We start from the raw sequence: 24,225 nt of genomic DNA, 5'->3' as shown, positions 1-24,225 counted from the left end.
TCTGTGCTTCTAATTTGCCTTCAGAGAATGATCTGGGTCATATTTAATAAGATACCTGGTAGTACCTTTTTTTTTAAGAAACTGCACTCAAAAAATTTAATTTTAATATACTTGATGAAATATAATCATTTTAGTACTAACAAGCTAATCAACTCTTTTTACACAAATAATTAAATTGCTGTAGAACCTGAAGCTTTATCACTTTACTTGACATTTTACTGGCAGCATATATAAAAGAGGTTATGTTTTCTTTGGGGAGAGAGATGTAGTCACCCAAACTGTAGTGGGTGGCAGTGTGGCGCAGGAAAAGTGTGGCCTTTAGGGTCGGGTGGACAAGGACTCAGCTGCATGTCATCCTCTTTGCATGAATGTGACCTTGGGCAAGGCATTGGCCCCTCTGAGCCATGGTTCTCTCACCCACCCTGTGAGCTGATAACACTTGTACAGTTCCTAGCATGGTTCCTAGCACATAGAAGTTTCAGTAGATGGAAATAATATTAATGAATACAGTCCAGTGTTACATTTTTATAACATGAACTCTATAGAAACTCAAAGATTAATTTCAGGTTGTCTATTTTCAGCGCTTGTTTCTTTTTAGCTTTTTCTTATCTCTGAATTATCTAATGGCAAGCAGTTCTGATTGCATCATCCTGTTATGGTACAGGCAAAAAATCTGAACAAGCTATTCACTGTATTTGGGGAATTTAAACACCTTGAATATCAAAGAAGCGACTTTTCTAGCTGTGGTTCTCCAACTAATAGAATAACTTTGTCCCAGCACCTGAAATGTGTAAGTGGAAACTTTCAGAGGTGTTTTATCTTCATTTTCTCCATCCTGTCTGAAATGGCCAAATCTCCCCGCCAGTTCTTTCTGTTGTAAAAAAAAAAAAGAGCACGTTTCCTTGCACCACCTTCCCATGTCAGTAGAACAAAACACAAAAGCCACAGACTGTGATTCAAAGGTCTCTGCCATACACAGTGACTATTTAAATTCTGTTTGAAATGTAGATTTTAAAAATTTTGTCTCTGTAGTTTCCAAAAAAATAACATCAGTTGACCCCCTTTGTTTGAATGCCCTCTGGCCATGCAGTGGTGTGTGAGTGCTTCAGTCCCCAGTTCTGAGTGTGAGCAAGGGCTCTGGGGCCCCCACAGCATGTTTATTACTAAAGCTGTCACCAAATTTTCAGTAATATTTTTATACAGCACGGGACCAGCAGAACACTTGACATTTGACCTTTTCTAGCAGATAATAGTCTCTGCATGCAATTTGCATTTTTAGAACTAAGTTTTGAACATTGATTTTGTTTTCTGACCACTGTAATTTTATCTTTCTACCCAATCCAAAGGAAAAAAGTGATGGAGTGTGTCCATATGTGTGTGTGTGTGCTGGGGGTGGGAGGAGATGTGCGAGAGTCATTTATTAGCCTTAAAAATCAATAGTGTAACTTTGGGCAGTGAGGCTGGAATGGTGTTTTGAAGCTGGGAAATTAGATTGGCTCAATGGTGTCATCCAAGTACAACCTTGTGATGCTGAGCAAAGTCAGCTTGTTTTCCTTGGTGAAGTTTTCACTTCAAGTGATACTATAAAATACAGCAGGGAGAATTAGCTTAAAAACACCATATCCACTGTGGCTGGTGTGGCTCAGTGGATTGAGCACCAGCCTGTGAACCAAAGAGTCGCCCATTCGATTCCCAGTCAGGGCACATGCCTGGGTTGCGGGCCACATCCCCAGTGGGGGTCACCTGAGAGGCAACCACACATTGATGTTTCTCTTCCTCTCTTTCTTCCTCCTTTCCACTCTCTATAAGTAAATAAATAAAATCTTAAAAAACAAAAACAAAAAAAACCCCACTGTATCCTAGAGCATGATGACCCTGGACTTTTATATTTAAGCAAACCTGAAATTCAGGTTCAGACAAGCACATGAATCAATTCTGAATATTTTGTCTTCTTATCTGTATTGCTTTAAATCCCAGCAAGGTAGGAAAAGGGAATTAGAATAGGAAAGAGAAATTCACGGGAAATAATATTGGAAATCAGAAAAGCATTAAACCAAACCACTCTTATATTTCTTAGAAATTATGTTGTTGATAATTAGATTTGTGATGTAGATAAAAATACCTCCACCTGTCATTTCCTGGGGAAAAGCAAATAGGACTTTGCTCATCAAATTCCATTAAAGCCACTAAAAAATCTTAGCTAAGAGTTGAGTTGTGGGGATAAAGAATGCAATCAGCCCGACTTATACCAGAAGTACCTTCCAGCAAACCTGATCATTTCACGGCTAATTGGTGTAAACACTCCTTTGCCCACTGCTGCAGCTGGAGACGCACTTAGACTTTTTATGGCTGTTGCTGCAATTAAATGCCATTTACTTTTTCTTAGCTTAAGAATGCAGGTCCCACCGACTTTTTCTTTTCAGTAAATTTAAATTTTTGAAAGAGGAAATTACAGATAATTTCTCATATTTGGGGTATGCTATTTTACTTGTAAGTGAATGAATAGTGACCATTCAGCTATCTCTTTTTTAAACTTTCCCCTGGCTTTTCTAACAGTAAATATGAAGAAATGAAAAAGTGGCACTTTCATGCTTAGTGTAGCATTACCATATCTCTTCCTCACCCACCTTTTCCTAAGAGCAGTCTGATAAAACTCTTCAAGCTTTTCTGAGGTCTTTGGAAATCGGTCTAGCTGAGAAACGCCATGAAGGCAGGATGTCTGTGGCTGTCTTCTTCATCATTGTTTTGACATACATAAATGGTGCCCAGCACCCCGCAGGAGGTCAGTAAATACTTGTTGAATGAATGGCTATTGTCCCATGGGCTTCTGGGGTCTGAAATATGCCCAAGAAAACCAGTATGTGATGCAGTCGACATAGAGCTGCACTGCCCAATAAAGGCACCACTAACAAGCGGCTATTTGAATTTAAATTGATTAAAATTTAAAAGTCAGTGCCTCATTCTCACTAGGCACCTTTTAAGTGTTCACCAGCCACATGTGGCTGGTGGCTGCCATCCTAGACAGCTGGATATTGAACATTCTCCTCATCATGGGAGGTCATATTATCACTGGGACAATATCATCAGTAAGGCCTAAGTTAGTGGCCCCCCTCTTCATAAAGTGAAATTCCCATGTGAGCACAGTGTGTGCTCACACTACAAAAAGTAGCCCTTTTACATCTCTCAGCACTGTAGGAGCTCAGCCAAGTATGGGTGGCCCACAGAGGTGGCTGTCTCTTTGAAACTTATAGCCAAGTCACAGTAGGGCTGTTAGTCACACTGACTTTCCAGTACTATATGAGGTCTGTCCAGAAGGTATCCAGCCATGTACTATGAAAAAGAGACATTTATTAAAGAAGATACAATGTACAAGAAATATTGTACATCAGACAATGATGCTTCAGTCTCCTTCAAAGTAGGCACCTTGGGACCTCACACAGTTCTCCCAATCACCATCAGCTACCCCCATTGTATTTCCCTGAATCTCATCAATGGTCTGAAATCTCTTCCCTTTCAAAGGTGATTTTAGTTTGGGGAAAAGCCAGAAGTCACAGGGCACCAAATCTGAGCTGTAAAGGGGGTTGAGTCACCTGGGTGATTTGATGTTTTGCCAAAAACTCTGCACAAGATGTGATGCATGAGAGGGGGCATTGTCACAATGAAGCTGCCAATCACCGGTTGCCCATAGATGTGGCCTTCTGAATCATCCAGATAGTTTCTGTGGAAGAATGTTCAAGCTTAACAAAAAATTTGATGCAGATTTGTTGCTCTGCTCACTCAGTCATTTTTAATGCAACAGCCACATGGCACACCTGCTCACTCAACAGTGTCGCCTGCCCTCACTGACTAGTACAGTGAAGTCGTCATTGTTCATGCATGTGCATTCCAGTCCACTGTCCTTGGCTGCCAGGTTACATCGATGTCATGCAAACCATTCTCATTATATTAACAGTGGCTGCATTTTTTCTGGACAGACCTCGTATAATTATTTCACTACACCAGTTGTTAGAGTAGTGAAATATCTGTATTAATAAAGAGCTGCTGTTTTAAGCTTGTCATGTGGCTGCTTGATATGCATCAGGAGCCCTGGCCATTTGCATAGGTTGCCCCCAACCTCCCCTTAATCAAACAAATGAGTTAGTTGACACCTATTTCATTCCTTAGGGTAAAAGGCTGCTCAAGGACCATGCTCCAGTGCTGTAGGCCTCAGATTGGTGGGTGCAGCCCTTGGCCTCCTGGTGGCTTGTCCTCCAGGAGGGACTGCTTCCTAAGAGTCCTTCTTCAGGCTGCCCCATCACTGCCAAGTCCCAGATCGAAGAACCATTGGCCTCAAGAAGACCTTAAAGTCATTTCATCCAACCTCTTCAATTTACTGCAGAAATCAAGTCATAGAGAGTCACTCAGAATTTTGTTTTTGTTTTTGTTTTTTTGGCTGTGGTCAGTTTCTTTAACAGTGAAAGGAGAATTAATGGCTTTATTGCTCACGTAATTCTTACGAAAAAGAATAATGATGCCCAACATTTTATGTATGTCTTCAGTTTACGAAAATTCTCTTGTCCACCCTCTCATTTAATCCGTGCGGGCACTTATGAACTGTGTGAGAGGCAGTGAATGACCTGCCCAAAAGAACAAACCTACTGGGAGTCACAGAGACCTATGTCTCCTGGGGCTTGGGAGACTATAAACTCTTCTAAATGTAACATAACATAACCACATGGCCTTACTAGTTTTCAGATTGTGGTATTTTGCAATTGAAGATTTAGTGACATTGAAAATGGTAACTTTGTTCAAGAAATGCTTTTTTTTCCCCTTTGATATTGTGCCAATTGCACAGACTTTGGTTCAGCATTAAAACAGAAGTGGGTTGCTTGGAAGTATATTTTTAAAATGAGAGAATCCAAATTTGTAATTAGCTTTAGAAATGCTAGTTGTGTAGTTTGAGTGTCTGAAGAGGTTCTGGCGATCATTTCTGTTATTACTGGTGGTTTGCTTTTGTGTACCCCCCACCCCCACAAGTAATGAGGCCCTTTGGAAAAACAAAGTATGTTTTTTGAGGGGTCACTTCCTCTGTCACCACTGTATTTTTCACACCCTGTAGCTCTTGTGTACTTAGACAATAAACCATACATGTGATCATCTGATCATGGCAAAGAAAATTCTTCTAGAAGCCCGTCTACCCACTTGACACCTAATTATAGAGGAACGCTATTTAAATTATAAAAAGAAGCCACAGAGAAGGAGATGGTTCATGTCTGATAACCTTTTGTCTTTTGTTAACCTTGATAGAAATATACCTAACTTTTAGATAAGATTGTTGGGAAGATCATTTTAACTCACTTCCAAAATAAGATTGAAATTTTTTCACATCTCCCTTTTCCTCTTTCTACTTCAGCCATTTTATACTTTATGCTATATTCTACTATGCAGAAATTGAATTTATAGATGAGGGAAAGAATGAAATTATTTCATTCTATATAATAAATACCTCTTCAATACTCTTTTATTATCTTATAAAAATTGTGGTGTTCTCTATACCAATTATCCTGTAAGGTTAAATACATGTAAAGGGAAAAGAGAAAAAAAATTTAAATAGCTATAAATAGAAAGGAACTTGGGGTTGTGAGCCCAGATTTAGCATTACTAATTTATAATACATTTGGGAAGATCATGTTTGTATGTTTATTTGGTTTTTAAAGTGTGTATTATGTATGTGTCTTCATGTCTTCTCTGTGTGTACACTATTATATAGTGGACTCTCAACTCCCTGCTGTGTTCTGTGAAATACGACCTCCCTCCTGTCAATATAGAACCTTCAAAGTGTTTACTATTATCTAGAATTATTTCTGAATTTTATTTATGCCATTTTCCCCTGCTTTGTCCAGATGCTATAGAGGTCACTGACAAAAATGTAAGATTTATAGCCAGAATGGAAATCATCAAGTCATTGAAATATCTTGGGCTCATTCAAAACACTAGGCTTGAATAGATCTTTGCGATTGCAAACCTCCGATTCCTCCCAACGTGTTAGGGTGGAAGAGGACTGATGAGCGTGCACATACTTTCAGACTCTGCAGGCACCAGTTTTTAGCATTAAATGAGATAATGCACACGAGGCACCCACACCAGAGCCATTGCTGTGCACCTGTCTGATTTGATGTTGGTCTCCACAGCTCTTTCTGCTCTCCGATGGCCATGCAGAGAAGCAGCAAAATGTCAAGAAATAGGAAAACACCAAAAGGAAGGGAAATGCCAGGACTCAGTAGTAGTCCAGAAACAGAATTTATCAGGCCACAAATAACTGGCAGCCAATTGTTTCTCTTCAGAGGATAGTGTGTGAATTATCTCTGTACCGCCTCATACCCTCTCCCAAGTGAGGACCCCAGACACAGGGGCCACTCTCCCACTGCCCGGGTCTCACTCAGTCTGGTCTGGTGAGGTTCAAGTGGACGATAAATTTACATTAATCTCGTCGCTCTTATTTTGTGAAAAACAGTTCACTGTCTTCTATAGAAGAAAAACAAAAATAAAACCTAAATATCGTTGTCACTGATTAGAACTTTAAGATGTATAAAGTGTGGGTGTATTTTTTTCTTGCCTGGGATAAAATGCACAATTAAACAATTAACCAGCACTCACACTACAGCAGGAGTTTAAAATGGTACAGCTTTTCATAATTCCAAAAATGAGAGAAATAGCTAAATAAATAAAACCTTTTCTACAGGGTGTAATATTATGTAGACATTGAAAAGCATGTTTAAAAAAATAACAACATTAACATGGGGAAAATGCTCACATTCATATAGTATTGAATGAAAAATTAGAAACAAAACTCTGAGTGTTTTGTATATATGAAAAGAGAATACCGATCCAACAACACCTTATCCCTAATTCTGAATCCAAAAGGTTTCAAAAATAGAAAGGGCTTTTTGGTAATTTCTTTGGTAGAAAAACTTGACCTGAACTAATGTGAGGCTCTATTTTATTTGACTTGATGGGAATATGCATCTTTTTTTGCCACAGGAATATTTAATGTGTTTAGGGAGTGCTGCTCCAGACTCTGATGGGGTATTATGTGATAAATAGTAGTGCTATAGTAATACTCTCTACAATCCAAACAATTCTGAATTCTGAAATACAGCTGGCCCAGAAGTTTCAGTTAAGGGATTATGGACCTATACAACAAAATATCATTAATGATTTACCAGTGTCAAGGTTAGAGTTGATCTTTATGCCTTTTCATATTTTCCAAATGTTCTACAATAGGCATACATTCATTTAGCATCAAAAACTAAGTAATATTAGTTTAAAAATAAACATATTTGAGGCAATCAGAGAGTCATCTCATTTCAGTCAGAGTTCTCAAATTTATCATTTTATCATTTATCAAATTTGCTTCCTATGTTGCCTTCCTCTGTAGTACAGCCACATGTGTCTTTTAAACCAAGGTGTTCTGATTTGTTGCAAGAAAACATTCATAAGACGAAATAAAGGAGAAATTGATTTGTCTCCAAGCTGCTCTGGGGCTCAAGACAGCACCCAGTGAGGGATGCTCCTCCAGAGGAAGTACTCAGGGAACAGGGCTGCGACTGGGGTTGAGCCCAGGCATTAATACCATGGGCTGTTTTATCATGTTCTGTTTACGTGGATGGGTCAAGAAGCACATAGCCAGAGGCACAGTAAGTTAGCTTAGAGGTCATAAAAGCAGGGTGCAAGGAGGAACCGGATAACAGGAGTGGGGAACGTTAACATGCAAGGTTTGCTCTGCTAATGGACAACTCTTCCTCCCCGATCAGGTGGACATTCACTGACCTGCCACAAGGTTGCCCCACAAAGCTTTGGGGTCCATGTCTGAATGGATTGCTGTAGCCTTCTCATCTCTCCCTGCATCCAGTTCCCTGCATCCTAAGACTCGAAGCCAGCACAGGACCTGGAAAAATTACATGTAAGTTGTGATGATGGTTTCTTTTCTCAAACCAAACTATGCTAAGAATTTTCTTAGGTGATAATAACAAATAGCCTAAACACACATGAATGACTTTTCTTTAAACAAAATATCTTGAGAATTAGAATCGAGAAACAGAGCTGGGGTTAGATTCTGCATATTGCTGGTTCTTACACTCGAGCTTGCCTCAGAATTATCCAGAGGGCTTGTTACAGTTCAGTTTGTTGGGCCCTGTGCCCAGAAGTTTTGATTCAGCAGATCAGGGGTGGCTGGGAATTCGCTGTTCGACAAGTGTCCAGGTGATACTGACAGAGCTAGTCCAGGGACCCCACTGTGAGAATCACTGCTTTAGCTCGTGTGACTGAGAGGAGGAATGTTCAAGGTAGAACAGTGTATTAAATATTCAATATTGAACATCACTCAGTTAATATATTTAGTGAGGCACTTGACTTGTCTTTCAGAAGAGAGAATTTGAAGGTGCTCTCATCACTGTCACATTTGAAGTCCAGCCAAGGAGATGCCATTATTCTGACAATTTCACTCCAGAGTCATGAGTACCAGGCATTCAGTGCCCTTCGTTTTCAACAGGGGTGACTAACAGGGCTATTACTAGGCTGAAATGGCAGCAACAGTCCCTTCACAAGTGTGCTCTTTGTACTTTTAGATACACTTACGGGGAAAGTTTTTGTTTTGCTGGAGTGGGAAATGTATCGCTTCCTTTCAGAGTGAATCGTCATACTGTGTCTCCCCTCACACACTTAACAGTGCCTTGCTTTTACAAAACACATGTGAGAAGGGAGGCACCTCTAAAAAAACGACCACGTCAGCTAGCTCAGGTCTGGTGGGGCCGTGAGTTCTCATTCCTGGCAGGCCTCGAGGATCAGCATGTTGTCATTTCACCTTTGGCATGAGCCAGTCACCTCTCTGCTGAGGACAACAATAACGTGCTCCATGTTGATAGAAAAAAAGAGAAGAATTTGGCTTAATAAATACACACTTGGATCTATGTGAGCATTCATGTAAATGTGCATATGTGCCTGTGACTATATATGCATTATGTATATTTCTAAGCTTTCATTGTAGGAATTTTAAACATTTTTTTCTTTTGTTTCATTGAGTTGATGTGAGTGTAAAAATAACATCAGCATTGCTGTCCAGGAAATGTTTGAGAAACTTCTGGGCATTTTAAATCTGTGGATAAGCACTATGATTGATAGCATTTTTCTTGGGTAAGGTAAACATTATCATTCAAAATATCACTTAGAATGTACAGTGCTTTTACTATGATTCTCTGGAATTGAGAATAATCACTCTTAATAAAGCAATTTCCAAATAGTCATGTATTAATGAGAGAGTATATCTGTTGCATAAAAATTAACAGAGCCAGAAATCCTGGAGATAGATTAAAGTGCATATGTTTGAAATAGAAATCACAAAACCAGAAAAATGAGACAAAAAGTGATAGGGGATGAAAGAGCTCTAGAAGGAATTGGTCCGAAGCTATCTTCAGGGGGCTGCCCAAAGGGTGACAGCGCCGGCAGTAGGGCTGACAGAGTTGGGAGTGACGTAGTCATCTATTACTATGCTACCCTCACAAATTAGAACATCTCTGTCAAGCACTAATGAGTTGTTCCTCACAGCATTCTCAGAAAGAAGGTTTTGCGTTTATAAAGCATCTTTGCCATGGAGGGAAGGAAGTGGGGTGGATCTGGTGCTTGTTAAACCCCCTACTCCTTTGTCGTCTGCGAGTGTCCACATTCACACATCGGGGGTTCCCATAGGATGACCTTTGATGTCACTTTTACAACTACAGGCCAGGGAAGGAAAAAGGCTTCTGTGATGTCTCAGGTAATCAGGGCTTCAAGCTCTGGCAGGACCTGCTCACCCACCCCCTCAGGTGAAGCAGTGAAGTCACCTGGTGCTTAGAGCAACTCTGTAAAATGGCGCGCATGTTTGGGGACTAAGGGTCTATGGGAACCACGTGTGCTTTCCCCTCAGTTTTGCTGCACTAAAGCTGCACTAAAACGAAATTTATTAATAAAAAAAATAACTGAACACCAAATAGTATGACAGTTCTTCAAAAATTAAAATCTCGAATTACCACAGGATCCAGCAACTTCACTTCCAGGTATATACCTAAAAGAAGTGAAAACTGGGAATTAAAGATATTTGTACACCCATGTTCCTAGCGGCATTATCCATAATAGTCAGTAGTTAGAAGCTGCCCACCTGCCCAGCAACTGATGAATGGATAAAGCAAACATGGTACGTGCATACTATGGGATATTATTCAGCCTTCAAAAGATGAAATTCTGATACAGGTTACAGCGTGGATGAACCTTGAAGATACTAAGGGAAATAAGCCAGACGAAAGGACAAGTACTGTATGACTCCACTTATATGAGGTACCTAGAGTAGTCAAATTTATAGTCTGAAAGTAGCACGATGGTTGCCAAGGCCTAGGAATTGAGAGGAACAGGAAGTTAGTGTTTAGTGGGTACAGTGTTTCACTCTGGGAAGATGAAAAAGTTCTGGAGAAGGATGGTGGTGATGGTTATAAAACAATGTGAATGCACTTAATACCACTGGGCTGTACTCTTAAAAATAGCTAAAATGGTAAATGTTATGTTATGTATATTTTAACACAATAAAAAGAACTGAATACCAGAGCTCCCCTTCCTTCCAAGAATATTGTGCAGAGTAACAACCAGTGCTTGACTGTGAGGGTGGCGTGAGAATGGATGGCCATGTCCCCCATACCTCCCTCAGCTCCCCTGCTGTCCTTGGCGTGCTTCTGGGCCAGGGTGAGGGATCTGCAGAATGTTCTACTTCACCTTAGGAATGGGTTTCCTGTAGGGGCAAGGATACATTTTCCAGAAACTACCTGGGGAAATGCCGTGAACAACTGTAATCTCTACCAATATGCCCGTTACCAGTGTAGGAGAGCCAGTTCACCGTGACGGAGGCACAGTGCGCCCACCTGTGCTCCAGTAGTGGGGCTGCTCCGGTGCATCAGAGTCATGTGCTCCTCAACAAGTCCATGTGCAGTGCCCGGGATGCATGGGGTGGTGGGGCCACGTGCGTAGCTATAGCACAGACGTGGTCTTAATCAATGGAGGTGGACGTGGAGATGGGAACCAGATTGGGGCCTAATAGAAAATGAAAACTTTGAGAGAAAATTGATAGCACATAGTTCTCCTCTACCAGAGCCTCAAATTATTATAATACCTCAAATGAAGTGTAATTTATCCGCCTATCACCAGATCTCAGGAGTACTGAGTATTCCTGTCTTCACAAATTGCAGAACAATTTAGTGAGTGACCTGAAGTCCTGTGAGGAATATGCAGTATTGGGCCCCAGAGTGTAGTCCATTCAGTCTTCATGTTTGGGGGGTTTTCTTTTTATTCTGTGTTTCCAGAAAGCTGGCCTTGAAGAATGATCATGGGACTTGGTAGCTGCGGTTTCTCTTCAGTCTCCCTCAGCTACTTTCAGGCCCTGCCTCTGGGTCTGACCAGGGCTGTCATTTGTGAAAAGCAGAGCTTACGTGTCCACACTTTCAAAGAGCTCAGAAACCTGTTCTAAAGTATCTCACTCTCTCCTTAAGACGTGAAGATTATTTATATGACACGTGTACATACTATATACATACACATATGTGTGTACAGATATGTGTATATTTGGCTTCAGGAACAGGTAGATCCAAAATAGAGGTAAAGTAAGTCATCAAAGTTAAAATTATATACATATAATATATTTATAATATACATTTTATATAGTATATAATTATAAGCTATATATTATATATTTATATATCATTTATATATCAATATAAATTGTATACATTTATATAGTTATACATATATTTGTGTATTATATATTATTCATATATTTGTGTATATTTATATGTGATTATATAAATTATATAAATTATATATGTGTAATGATATAAATTATCATTTATATCATATATAATATAAATTATCATTTATATCATATATAATATAAATTATCATTTATATCATATATAATATATGGTATATTCATATATTATAATATCATAATGTATATCATTATATATATTAAATTATTTATATATATATATTAGTCCCCTCATTCCCACCCCAGACTTTCCAAACCTGCTTAGAAATAAATCCTCCATAATCTTCACTTAGGTGATGGAGAACAGGGCAAAGCATAGAAGGTTTTGAAGTCAGTTGCCATAAGTAGCTGCTAAGATATCATAAAAACTGAAACTAAAGGTTTTTATAGAAAAGAAAATCCAAGTCAGCAAGTCTCAGAGGGAGAAAAGTAAGTCCTTGACATCCACATGTGCCCTACACTTGAGTTGAAACGACATGGACATAGAATTCAATCCAAATTAATTCAGCCCATGACTTTGGATAGACACACTGACAGCAGTCCAGCAGTCACCCAGAGAGAGGACATGAGGTGGAGAATACCAACAAAAACAGACCCTTGGGGGCTCTCCTTGAGGCTCTTATGTTTCCTAGGAATCGGATGTGCTGGTTCCAGGCACTGAATTCATGTTTAGTGATGGCTGAGTACCTGGAACCCAACTAACCAGAACCCTGAATTAGCTACCCTTCCTACTTCCCACCCCACCCCCACTTCACCCCCTCCCACACACCCCACCCTACCCCACACATCCCACTTCCCTTTTTCAGAGATAAAGATTCAGAAAACAAGATAGTTTTGGTTTAGTAAAGGCAGAGAATTACTGTACCCTGGAGGATAGTTATAGAATGGTTAAAAGTTTTATAATTAGGAAAAGAAACTGCTTTGGGAAGATTTTCAACACAGAAGCACTTTCCAGCTCTCTGTCAATTAACATGAAAATTGAAACAAACAAACAGAAAAATCTTCTTGTCCTCAAATGTCTAGTTCACTGAGGTTTTATTGCACCTCTTTTCATACCTTAATAATAATCTAAAAATGTTGACTTAGGATGGAAAAATACACAATTCATTTTTATTATTCTTGAGAAAATGTCCAAGTTTTGACTTTTACCACCTTTAAATTTCAGAAATCCTTTTAATGTTTGTGTTTATTGAGTTGGGAGGCCCTCAAAAGTTGTGATATTAGAGTGGCATATGGAATAATTCATGAGCATGTGTATTCAGCCCCCACCGTCACTGGGGAACCACTCAGGTAGTTTCAGAGTCCGTGCTGTCGGGCTTGTTGAGAATATATGAGATATAAGTATTTGTAACATTGTTTCACGATCATGTCCTGCTCAAGGCACCATCAAAATCAATTTTTATTTTGTGCATATACAGTAATTGTACAAGTGAGAATGATATATGGTATGGCAACATACCTTAATACATGAAGCAAAAATTTCAAATGATATTCCCTGTGAGTCTCCAAATGAACAGCCGTGCACACTGTGAAGCTGCTTACCAACCGCCATCAGCTGTTTATGAGCTTACTCCAATAATTTCCAGTCTGTTGTATTTTTAGAAATTATTTGTGTGCTGTTTTTTTGGGTACACCTGTCACTGGTAGAGTCACACCTCTCTCTGAGCTATGATTTAACCCAGGGAATGACACTGTTCCAAGGATCCTCCTGTAGGACTGAGGGCCCAGGTGGCAGGACTTCGCTGCCCCTGGCAAGTGCACGGCCGTGGGTCACAGTGAGGAAGAGGGTTTCTCCTCTTCTGCTCCCAAACAATATTTGCAAAGCTCTGCGGTGTACCAGGATTTTAGAGTCCTCATGATGCTTAACTAGGAAATGTAATCTATTGTTTCTAGCCGACTGTTGCTGTATTTGTCACTAAGGCAGATTATTAAACTGAGTCCCATGTACAGTATTAAGTGCCCTTAATTACTAAAAAGAGCAGAACCAGATGATAATTATTTCCTTTTATCAAAACAGAAGTACCTTTATTTTGCTGACTGTAAAAGCAATGTTTGTTGTATATAATTTATAAAAGAATAAAACAGAATAAAGAAGAAATAGGTTACTGATATTCCAGCTACAAAGATACAGTCTAGATGTTAACTAATTCTTTTGTGTATTGTTGCAGACTTTTTTTCAATTAATCAACTTAATTCCAAATTTAGAAGTATAGTAAGTCCTTAATGTCGTCCACGGGGTCTGTGACTCACAGCAAAACTATGTATAATGAAACCAATTCTACTACAGGCTAATTGACATAAACGAGTTAAGTTCCTACAGCATCTCATCAATGTTGTAAGGGGAGGACATTGAACCAAATGACATTATTTAAGGACCTGCTGTCCTCAGGACAGATTATATCCCACAGTGGAGTTTAGGAATGATGATTTTAGACATAATTTTCTAGGACAATAATCTTCTAGTTGCTTATTTTTCTCTCTTCAAATTACATTAATCAACTCTTGTCAGAACAGATACCTGTGTGGATTCACCAGTATGTGTTTATCAACTGGAAATTGCTATTAACTGGTTCTTTCCATTTCTACATTCTATCACTAAAGGAGATTATTAAGTAGTCCTATAAGATCCTAGTGGGCTTCTGGAATCATAAATGAAGATTCAATTATGTACAAGATGGTTTTAGTGTTAGGTCAACTGATAGCCTTCCAGTGATTTAAAAATTTATAATTAATATACTATAAGGCAATTTGGCAGAAATGCAAAAGGTTGATTAGCCAGATTCCCCCATTCCCCATCCATAATCTAAAGTGTGGGCTCCAGTAAAATTCCAGTTTTATACCTGATGGTAACAAAATGTGATTCAAACCTAATCCCTGCATGTGCATGAACCAGAGAGTGTTCCTGCCACTTCTCACCCTTCATCCCCTTCAGAGAAGGTCCCCTCCACTTCTGGTGTTCCTTGGGTTGCACTGGCGCCTCTGTGCTTTCCCTTGAAGAGTGCTAGGACTTTGGACCAGGATGAGTCCTAACACTTAGCCAAGGTTAGGAAGGGCTTTGTGCACTGAAAGAAAACCCAGATGAAGTATATAGTAAGAAGCTGCTAGAAGAGATTTTGTTTCAAAAATTATTTGTATCTGGCAGGTTCTTTGAAAGCAGGTTCCTCTGGGTTCTTCTCTCTGTGTCCCTTCACATCCTCTGTGTCCTTGTGTGTAATAGGCACTTGGTTTGTGTTGCCCTGAATTAAGGTTTCTGTGTCCCTGGAGTGGCAAAAGAACGAATATGTTCAATTCAGATAACTGCATCTTGCCTTTTCTATAGCAGTCCGTGGGCACTTTGTAAACATCCGCGACCGTGTTGGATGCTCAGGTGTAGGGAAGTGGTGTGCAGTACTTGGATCCTATGCAGCAGGAGATGCTAACATGGATAATGAGAATTTGGTTCTCTGTCTTCGGTTTCGATTTGACCTCCTTGCTTCTCTGAGTCACGGTGTTCGCTCTTTGGTGATAGCCCTGTCATTTAAGTCTGAGACTGTCCCTCGGACTGTTTATGACATTGTATCTGAATTTCCCATTACATTAACAACCAGCATTTGCGTAAGATTTCAGGAACATGCTAAAAGTTAGTTGGTTTGTAGTTGACATTGAAATTAACTTTCTCTAACCTAAGCCAGTGAAAACTAAAATGCTCCTCACCACATAAAAGTTTTGCTTTCGCTGTGTTCAGACCCCTCCCACCTTGTCATAGCACAGTCATTTGGAGTCTGGTTTGGGGGCGGTGTGGTTGTATCTCAGTGGTGTATGACCCACTTTTTCATAACACTTAATTACCCGTGTTGTTACACCACCAGTCAGAAGTTCTGACGACAGTGGACTCTACCCTGAAAAAGGTTTTCTGACACAGCTTGTCAGCGCTGCTCTAGAACTCTGCGTTGTCGGAAGGTGTCAGCTCTCCTGGGTGTGTGTTAACTACCAGAGGATGACAGGACACTTCCTCTAGTTTCTGGATAATGAGCAAGCACACAGGTAAAGATGCCGTTCTCAGAGGCAACTCCTCTTGCGTCTTCATTATCTTGTTGAGCTGACTTTTAACTCTTAATCATTCCCTGCATATGTTTGCTGTTATGTTTTGCAAAGGGGTCTCAGAGGAACAGCCTTTTCATTGGTACCCTGGGTACCAGGGTAACTTAACTTTTCAGTAAAAGTCTAAAGAGACGTTTCTTCTCTGTGCCCCTAGAAAACATCTTCATTCTTTTTTTTTTCCTTATTTGCTGTCAAGGTGCTTGTCTCTCAGTATCAGCTTCTCTGTTGGCAGCGATAGCCATGTGCGAGTTAATGCTGGGTGAATTGCAGAGTGTGGGGGTGGGGGTGACCGGACAGAGCAGAGAGAAATGCACAGAAGGGATGGGCGGTGACGACAAAGGGACTCTGTGCCCCGGGGAGCAGTGTACCTCAGCGAACTAAAAGCAGGCTTAGGATGGGGTGCCGACCTAGTATTGGCAAAATCATCCCTGACAGCCTGCTCTGTTTCAGATACATTTGCTTCTGATACCACTTTTGTTGATTTGAAGAACTTCTCAAGCACTATCATTGTTTCCAAACAAAATGTTGTAGGTATCATCTTCCTGAATTGACAGAAACCTTTTAGGGTGCGTGTCTTTGCTGAGAGTTGTTGACATGTGGCCCGAGGCGGGGTGGTGCAGGTGCCTGGCGGCTCCCATCGTCTGTGCGCTGAGTGGCATGCCGACGCGGAGTCTTTGAAAATGCCCATAGATAAGTCAATGCTGTTTTCCCTGAAAGTCCTGATACAGAAAAAGAATGAAAGTACAAACACTAACTGGAAAAAATGTCACACATTTTAGCCACTTTGCATCCCTTGTTAGGACGAAGCCTGGGTTGGGTTTTTTACATTTGTGAACTTGTGCGGTAGGTGGAGCAGTGTGGGTGGCCCAGAAAAAGTAGCGGTTAGAATAAGATTTTCCATTTATTGCCCTTTGTGCATGGCTAAAAATAAGATTCATACAAATCAGAATATGTAGTGCAAGCACAATCACTCTGTTAATTCTGATGACTGGCTTGCCCACATCTTTGCATCTGTCTGGTAAGTGGTACATTGGGAAACAAATGTGTCTCTGTCTAAATAGCAAAAGGCAGCCAGGTTTTTGCGCTGTTTGTCTACATGTGATAGTTTATCAGCATTTTCCCCTCCTGAAGGAAGAAAGACACAACTCATACATAAACAAATTGTGTTGATGGAAGGTTGAAAAAAAAGTGATAGAATCCTTGAATCTTTTTTTTTTCCTAAAGCAATCACCTTGTTTGAAATGCTGTTTTACAACATCCATCTTCTGGGCTCATTGTTAGAAAGTTGCTTCTTGTTGACTCAGAACAGCAAGGGAAGGATTTCTTACTGCTGTGGCTGAGAGATTGGAAAACTCTTTTGCTTCCACAGGACTGGAGCGGTGGGCTGGGGGAGGGGGGAGGATGAGCGCATACCCTCCATGGACACAGATGTCGGAGGGGCAGTTAACCAAGTAAAAACTCCCTTTCGTCTGACTGCTGAGTCTACTGCAACCACAGTAAGTGATAACGTGTCAGTTTGTGGCTAAAAGAAACACCAGAGAGTGATGGTGTCAGCATTCACAGGGAAATTTGCACCTTCGTAATCCTGGTGCTGGTGCTGTCCCCATTCCACTGGCAGAATGGCTACGGCATTTCCAAAGAGTGAGAGGGGCTGCAAGTGTGCTCTGAGCCTTTCAGCTTAATGTAATTTGTAAAATAAGATGAGTCAAGAGGGCAATTACTCCAGAAACCTCTGGAAATTGAAAACTGCACATCACATCTCTCTCCGGCCTCGCCCTCTGTGGCAGACAGCGAGGCAGGTGGTTAACAGGAGACGAGAGCCTTGGAAGAAGGACTCAGGATCCACGCTCAGCTCGGCTGCTACCTGCTGACCTTGTCTGCTTACTTCACCTCTCCTCTCCTAAGCCTGGGTGTCTTTATTCGAAAACAGCAACAGGGGTAGTACCTACGTCATAGGATGGTTGATGTATCAGTGTCGGGCCCTGACACGGTGGAGTATAAAGACAAGCGAGATAATAGATGAACCACAGAGGTAGCACTCAATAAAATGATGGTGGTGGTATTCTTGTTTCTGCTCTTGCATCATAAGAACGTGTCAGAGAATTTCAGGGATCAGCCTCTTGCTCATTGTTTCTCAGTCAGAAGGCTAAAGGCCATTTACAGAGTAGCTGGGTTTTTCATTCATTACTGATGCTATCTGGGAGGACACTTTTTAATTCTACCATTAAACCAGCACAGTGTAAACCTCTCCTTTCTTTTAAGATCAGTACTTTGTTGAGCATATTCAGTTTTTACCTTTTCACTATGTTTTTTATTTAAACATGGATATTTCAGGTCTAACATCTATGCATGCTAATTGTGGTATCTGGTGATGCGCATTATGAAAGAGAAAGCGCTAATGTTGTAATCAAGTAAGGTTTTAAATATTTCAGGTGGAAGTGGGTAAAAGCTTCAGGAGCAATTAGCTTCCGTGGTAGTGTGATTCCTTATGGAAAATAGTGCATCTGTTATCGTTCTGGTTACTGATCAATCCAGGTGCTGACCAGCAGAAAACAATTGTTGCTTCTTTTACTTTTTATTATTTCTGAAAATTATTACATGCCCTTTTAGAACTCTTTTTCTGGCTGCCAGAACTTTCCATTGAAAAGCAGATACAGTATGTGTTTCATAATACGGTCACAGTTGCTGACATCACTTAACTTTTTTGGTTAACCTTTAGAATTAGGTGCTAAGAGTTCAGATCACCCTTTTCTCTCAGCCTCCTCCATGACCTTCCTGGGATGCAGTTTCTTCATTTATCAAATTAAAAAAGAAATTATGACTGTACCTTGACTTTGCCTCACCTGGGATCTGACGAGAAGTGATAAATTAGACCAATAAGCCAAGGAATTGAATCATGGTACAGCTATGAAACAGTGATGGCTTGGTTTTATCAATTGATATATTCTGCTAGGTGGTTTTTTTTTTTCAATTTCTCTCCAAATTTTTCTTTTTATGATCTGTCCTGCAATCCCAGTTACAGATACAACTTGTAATTTATGTATCAACATCATCATCATCAAATTTCCTGGGTTTTTAACGTCAGGACCTGTCTGCTGGGTGGAGATGTTTCTCGGGTCAGCTCTGCCAGTAGGATCTGCCTTTTATTAGGATGGTACCCAGGTTCTCTCAGTGTATCCAAACAAGGCTGCTTTTTTTTTCTTTCTTTTTTCTCTTGAGTGAAATGGGGGGCTGCTTTTCAGCGGAGCAGATCATTCTGGGCGGCTCGCAGCTCCTGGCGTTGCCGCACAGCTTCCACCCCCTCTGTGAACACACACACTCGCTGCCCGTTACCTCTGCCTGCCTCGTTGTACTTTGCCACAAACGGAAGTTTCTGTAGAAATCATAGGCAAAAGAAGGTGATAAATTAGACTCTGGCTGTGATTTCCTCCCACATCTTCCTAAGGAATGACAGAGATTCTGAAATCCATCACATTAAGATACCATGTGCTTCTTCCTACATAACAGCCCGTTTTAACCTACCCTTCATGTGCAATTGGAGGGTACCGCTGGGCCAGCCTCATTATTCCTTTGGTTGAATAATGTAAAGCATTTGCAATGGAGATTTACTCTAATGATGTAAGTGCCTGTCCGCATTGCTGGCTTAATGCTCTCAGTCATGGAATGCTTTAGAGTTTATTGCTAATGGATGAATCCTCGGGAAAATCGAAATTTTCTATAAGATTGACATTTGGAGTGAGGAATATAAATCTAATGAGAGCATCTCAACCCAGGTTTGTAATTAGGGCTGAACGGAGCAAATCTGTGCGCGCACGCCACAGAAGGGCACAGCAGAAGGTGAAGTTGCACGCGCTGCCGTGAATGAGGGATGAAGGCCGATGTATCAGTGTCGGCCCGACACGGTGGAGTATAAATGACACTGTCACCAAGTGCTGCACAGGGTGCCGAGGGAATTCCACTCCAGTAAATTACATTACTTAGACAGACCTGAAGGTATTGTGTCGGAATGAGAGGAGGGAAGGGAAGGCTGTCAGCACCAGGCGGAAGATGTTACAGTGCAGCTGGCTGCAAGGATGGAAGTCAGTGGTTTCCATTACACCTGGCTGTCTCGCATGGTTCTCTGTTAATTAATTTTCAGAGGCTACCAATGTATACGTGGGAAAGCACATCATGTCCACTTGGGGTATAGGTTAGAGTTGACCACAGGGAATAAATGTAAGTTGATTTGTATAAACTGGTTAGTATTGGATTCTCTCTTGTTATTTGTGGCTGGGTGACATTAGATGTTCAGCATGAGCTTGCCCTTCTTTCCTTTTCTTCCTGTGAGGATCCAGCAGCCACGGTTAGGATGTGATCATCATCCCCTGTGTAGCACTGTTTCTTTTCGATCCCTGCCCTAATAAGAACATATGTTTCTTTAATCCTCCCCGGACACTTGTTTCTGCTCCTCACCTTCCATTCCCTAAGTGGTACCAGTGCATAACATTTTATTTTGTGAAAGAACTCACAGTAAGAGTAGTTGATTCCTAGAATATATTTTGTGGAGAAAAAGCTACTTGTTTTCACTTCTTTTTTTCTTCTATCCCCACAGTGAAGTGAGGCTACCTTTTTGGTTGATGTGCTATACTATCTCTGAGACAGCATTAGGAAAAGAAAAATCAGAGTATCAATTGTACCCCTGCCTTCTAGCTCACTGAAGGGGTGTTAGTCACCTTTGTCCAGTTTGACAGCCAAAGCCAGTTCTTGAAAAAGCCAATACCAAGTACCCTGGAATTAGTCATGGTCACTTCTTAACTAGAAAGTAAACATCCTCTCCTGAATGAATGGAGATTTAAAACAACATCCATCCTGACTTTCTTTCACATGTGTTACACTTTGTCCTCTGTGACATAGACCTGAGAAGCATCTCTGATCACCTGTGAGCAGGGAGAACACAGAGACCTGCAGAGTGTCTCTGTAAGGCCCTGATGGCAGGCTTGGTGCAGCCTTTCTGAAACAGGGGACACAGGTAGATAGCAGAGACAATAATAACTTGGAAGTGACTTTAATTCCTTCCAAAACAATACTCTATTCATATCAGGGCATTACAATTTCGTCTTTATTTTGTAGCCATAGTTACAGTCTTATTTTATTCATCCAAGCATGAAGCTTAGTAAAACCAAGATACTTGGGAAAGCAGTTGTGAGGGAAGATAGGAAAAACCTTGATCGGCACGAAGATAGTGATATTTCTGGTTTATGTTAAGGTACCATCGCCTTTAAAATGTTGTTAGCTGATTATTCTAGAATAATAAGGAGGCATAAAATGCATGGTATAAAATGTCTTAGTGCCATGTGCCATCCTTAGCATAGGAAGATTATGTTTATAGAGTTTACTTTATTTAGTTACACAAAAAGTCTGGGACTCTGAGCTTTATGGGAAATGAGTGTCTCTCCCTGAATAAAGTCACTAGAATTTTTCCCTTTTTAATTATGTTCATTTTGATGGTCGTATATGGTTTATATCATCTATTTTCTTTTTATCCATGACATCGGTTGGGAAACCACATGTGTGTTGTTGTCTGCCACAATAGAATGCACACCATACATTTCTCTGCCCTGGCCTCCTGATGCAGCATGCTGATGGACTAGGACTTTGAGTTTTCCTGACCGGGATCCTGAGGGAAGGAATGCACAGTGGGTAAAATGGAAATGGTTTGGATGTTCCTCCACTCTGTAGAGGGAGCGTCCTTTGTTCCTGCTTACCTCCCCATGTCGGACTTAACATTAAAATTGGAAAGGGAGACGGGGGAGCTCCTTAGGAGAAGTAGGCCTGTGGAGAATTGCGGTTGCTCATTCAGAAGCTATTCTTAGTTCTGAGGAATATAATGAACTTGAGCTTTGAGTCTTGCCCAATCTCCCATTAATGATTCGACCATCGTCACCACCTCTCCACCTGACTATGTTTTCCCCAATGACTGCTGTGTTTTTCCTTCCTATCTCTGAATGGAGCATCTTTCAAACAAAACACACTCTGGAAGGGACTGGGCCCTGTTGCCCAGCAGCCCCACCTCTTTAAAAGAGCCTTCCCAACCGGATGATTCTTCGTTGTCCTGCGGAGGGCTGCTCTTCCACATTTCCTTCATGTCTGCGGGACTGAAGAAACTTTTCTGTGCACCTTGATTTACTTGTCAGAAGTCAGCCCATTAGCACGAGCCCTTCACTGACATTGTCGTCCTGGTGTTTCCAGCTGACAACTGCTGCCACACGCTGCCATGTTCCCCGAGGTCCCAGCGCTGCAGAAAAAGAGACTTTTGTTCTGACTCGATGGGGGGAAAAATGCAAACAACAACACCAGCTCTAGCACCAGAGAGCCTATAAAGACATGTTCAAATGAACAATAAGGTCGTTTGTTCACATATGACATAAGGATACAAGAATTTAAACAATGAGACCTCTTGTGAAATGTGGCAAAACGTGCCCCGCAAACGTTGTGAGGCTCTCTGTCTCACGGAAGGCAGTTTTTACGTGGGCTTCAAAAACCCATTAACGTATCAACCACCCTTTAAAAAAAGAAAAGAAAATCACTTGTCGCACGATAATATTAAAGCGATTTCTGTTCTAAAGAAAGCTAAAATGCATTCATTTATATAGAGTACGGCACTATAATTTATTTTTTTTAAAAAAACAGTACTCTATCAAGAAGTGCTATGCCTCTTCCCTCCTCACCTGAAATGGAGAATTCATCGTTTTATCAAGACCTTCTTCATTTGAATACTATTTATTTCTTCAAAATGGAAAAAAATCCTTTCAATCACTTAAATTTAAGATGAAGTTTTAAAGCGTGATGATAATTCTGTAAATGCTCTGACATTGGTGGAGCATAGGGAGGGAATAATCTGCTTTGAAGGGAAATTTTAATTAAATCTACTGCTTTTATTTGAACCCCACCCTTTTTTGCTTTGAGCCTTTAAGAAAGGCTTGGTGTATTTGCAAACCCCAGCAGGGCTATGGCAGAACACAGGAAATTTCTGGTCGGCTGGACCAGGATCGCTGACAACGCCCCCAAATTGTTCCTCTTTTGATGATTCTGATGTTTAAAACGTGACCTTCAAGGAAAAGTAGGGTGAGAACAACCATGATTTAGCTGTCCAAAGGCACTTCATCAAACTGACTTTGTATTAAACTCTAAAGATTTTTAAGTAGTTTCTGATGGGTATATATACAGCATTCTTGCAGAATCCTCCTAATTGAAGAAATGTTTTATCTCCATCTCTGTTGACAGAAAAGATTGCCTACTGATAATTGCTTTGCTTAAGTGTCTGATAATATGCCAGGAATGAGAGCATTCTGTGTTAGGTCATCTTTAATTATGCATGTGCCACCTGTCAGTTCTAAATCAGCAGAGATCAGATCCTTGAGGCATCGCTTGCAGGGGGGTGTGGGGAGGGGAAGGCTGAGGTGCTCTCTTTTAGAAACAACAAAAACAGCTAGTAGTAAACATGGCTTATAACCTGCAGATTTTTAAAGGAGCCTCACCTTCATTGTTCTTGAGCGGGAATAAGCTACTGGGACATCTGAAAAACGTTTGAAATCTCGCCCAGGCCACCTCAAGCAAAGATAAATTACTGTGAGAGAGGATGGTAGTCCCATCTGTTGCATTTCCTTTTTGCTTCTTCTCATCGTGGTAAATGAGCCAGGGAAAAGCTCAGAAACATTTTTTATAAGCTATGCGAGGACAGGAAATATGTTAATGATGTTAGATTTCATACATTTCAGGGTTTTTTTCAGTAGTTGGTTGGCTTTTTTTAGAAGGACGAATGTGGGTTGGAAATAATGCTTGTTACCCTCTGTCAGCTTTTGGTAGTTTTATTCTCACTTTTCAGGGTTGTTTGGGACTTTCTGGTGGGATGTTTAGGGTTCTTTACTGAAGGTTCTGTTCTCTATCCTTTGATGGTGTGGATTTGTGCAGTAAGGTGTTTCTCTCTGTTCACCTGTCAGAGGTTTAAGGGAAGCCTTGAGTTATTGTTACATACTTTTCCAGAGGAGGGTGTTGATGGACCGAGAGGCTGAAGGCAGAGAAAGGACAAGTGGGAGGAAATGAACACGTGGGTGAGTTATCACATGGTGAGTGCCTTGGACTCCGTGAAGAGGTGAGGCTCCCAGTCTGCCTGCTGTCCAGCCTGAGAACGCTGCCTCCTTGGTAAGAGTTATGAACATGAATTTGGAGATCCTGAAATGCCTTTTCAAAGACTGCTGGCTAGAGCCATTGAAGCAAAAAACAGACCAGGTGATAAGGGGGTGGAGACCTCTGACCCCTTGCAGTTCTGCCAGAGCACCTGGCCC

At 40.8% G+C, this 24,225-nt stretch overlaps 1 protein-coding gene across 9 annotated transcripts in view; it reads left to right on the top strand.

The window, feature by feature from the left end:
• BACH2 (BTB domain and CNC homolog 2) overlaps positions 1-24,225 on the top strand; it is a 332,177-nt gene that overhangs the window by 180,352 nt on the left and 127,600 nt on the right. For 7 of the 9 annotated variants that reach the window (XM_045843206.1, XM_045843214.1, XM_045843205.1 and 4 more), the window contains one exon: positions 7,794-7,942. The gene's annotated coding sequence lies outside the window, so the exon portion shown is untranslated. Of the gene's footprint in view, positions 1-7,793; positions 7,943-15,722; positions 15,845-23,971; positions 24,083-24,225 lie in introns of those variants that run through there. The other 2 variants (XM_045843212.1, XM_045843213.1) reach the window with 2 other exon arrangements.

This window comes from Phyllostomus hastatus, unplaced genomic scaffold, assembly GCF_019186645.2.
Source record: "Phyllostomus hastatus isolate PE091 unplaced genomic scaffold, TTU_PhHast_1.1 phas_contig_40, whole genome shotgun sequence".
In the NCBI taxonomy this organism is placed as follows: domain Eukaryota; kingdom Metazoa; phylum Chordata; class Mammalia; order Chiroptera; family Phyllostomidae; genus Phyllostomus; species Phyllostomus hastatus.
This window is presented reverse-complemented; position numbering and strand designations above follow the sequence as displayed.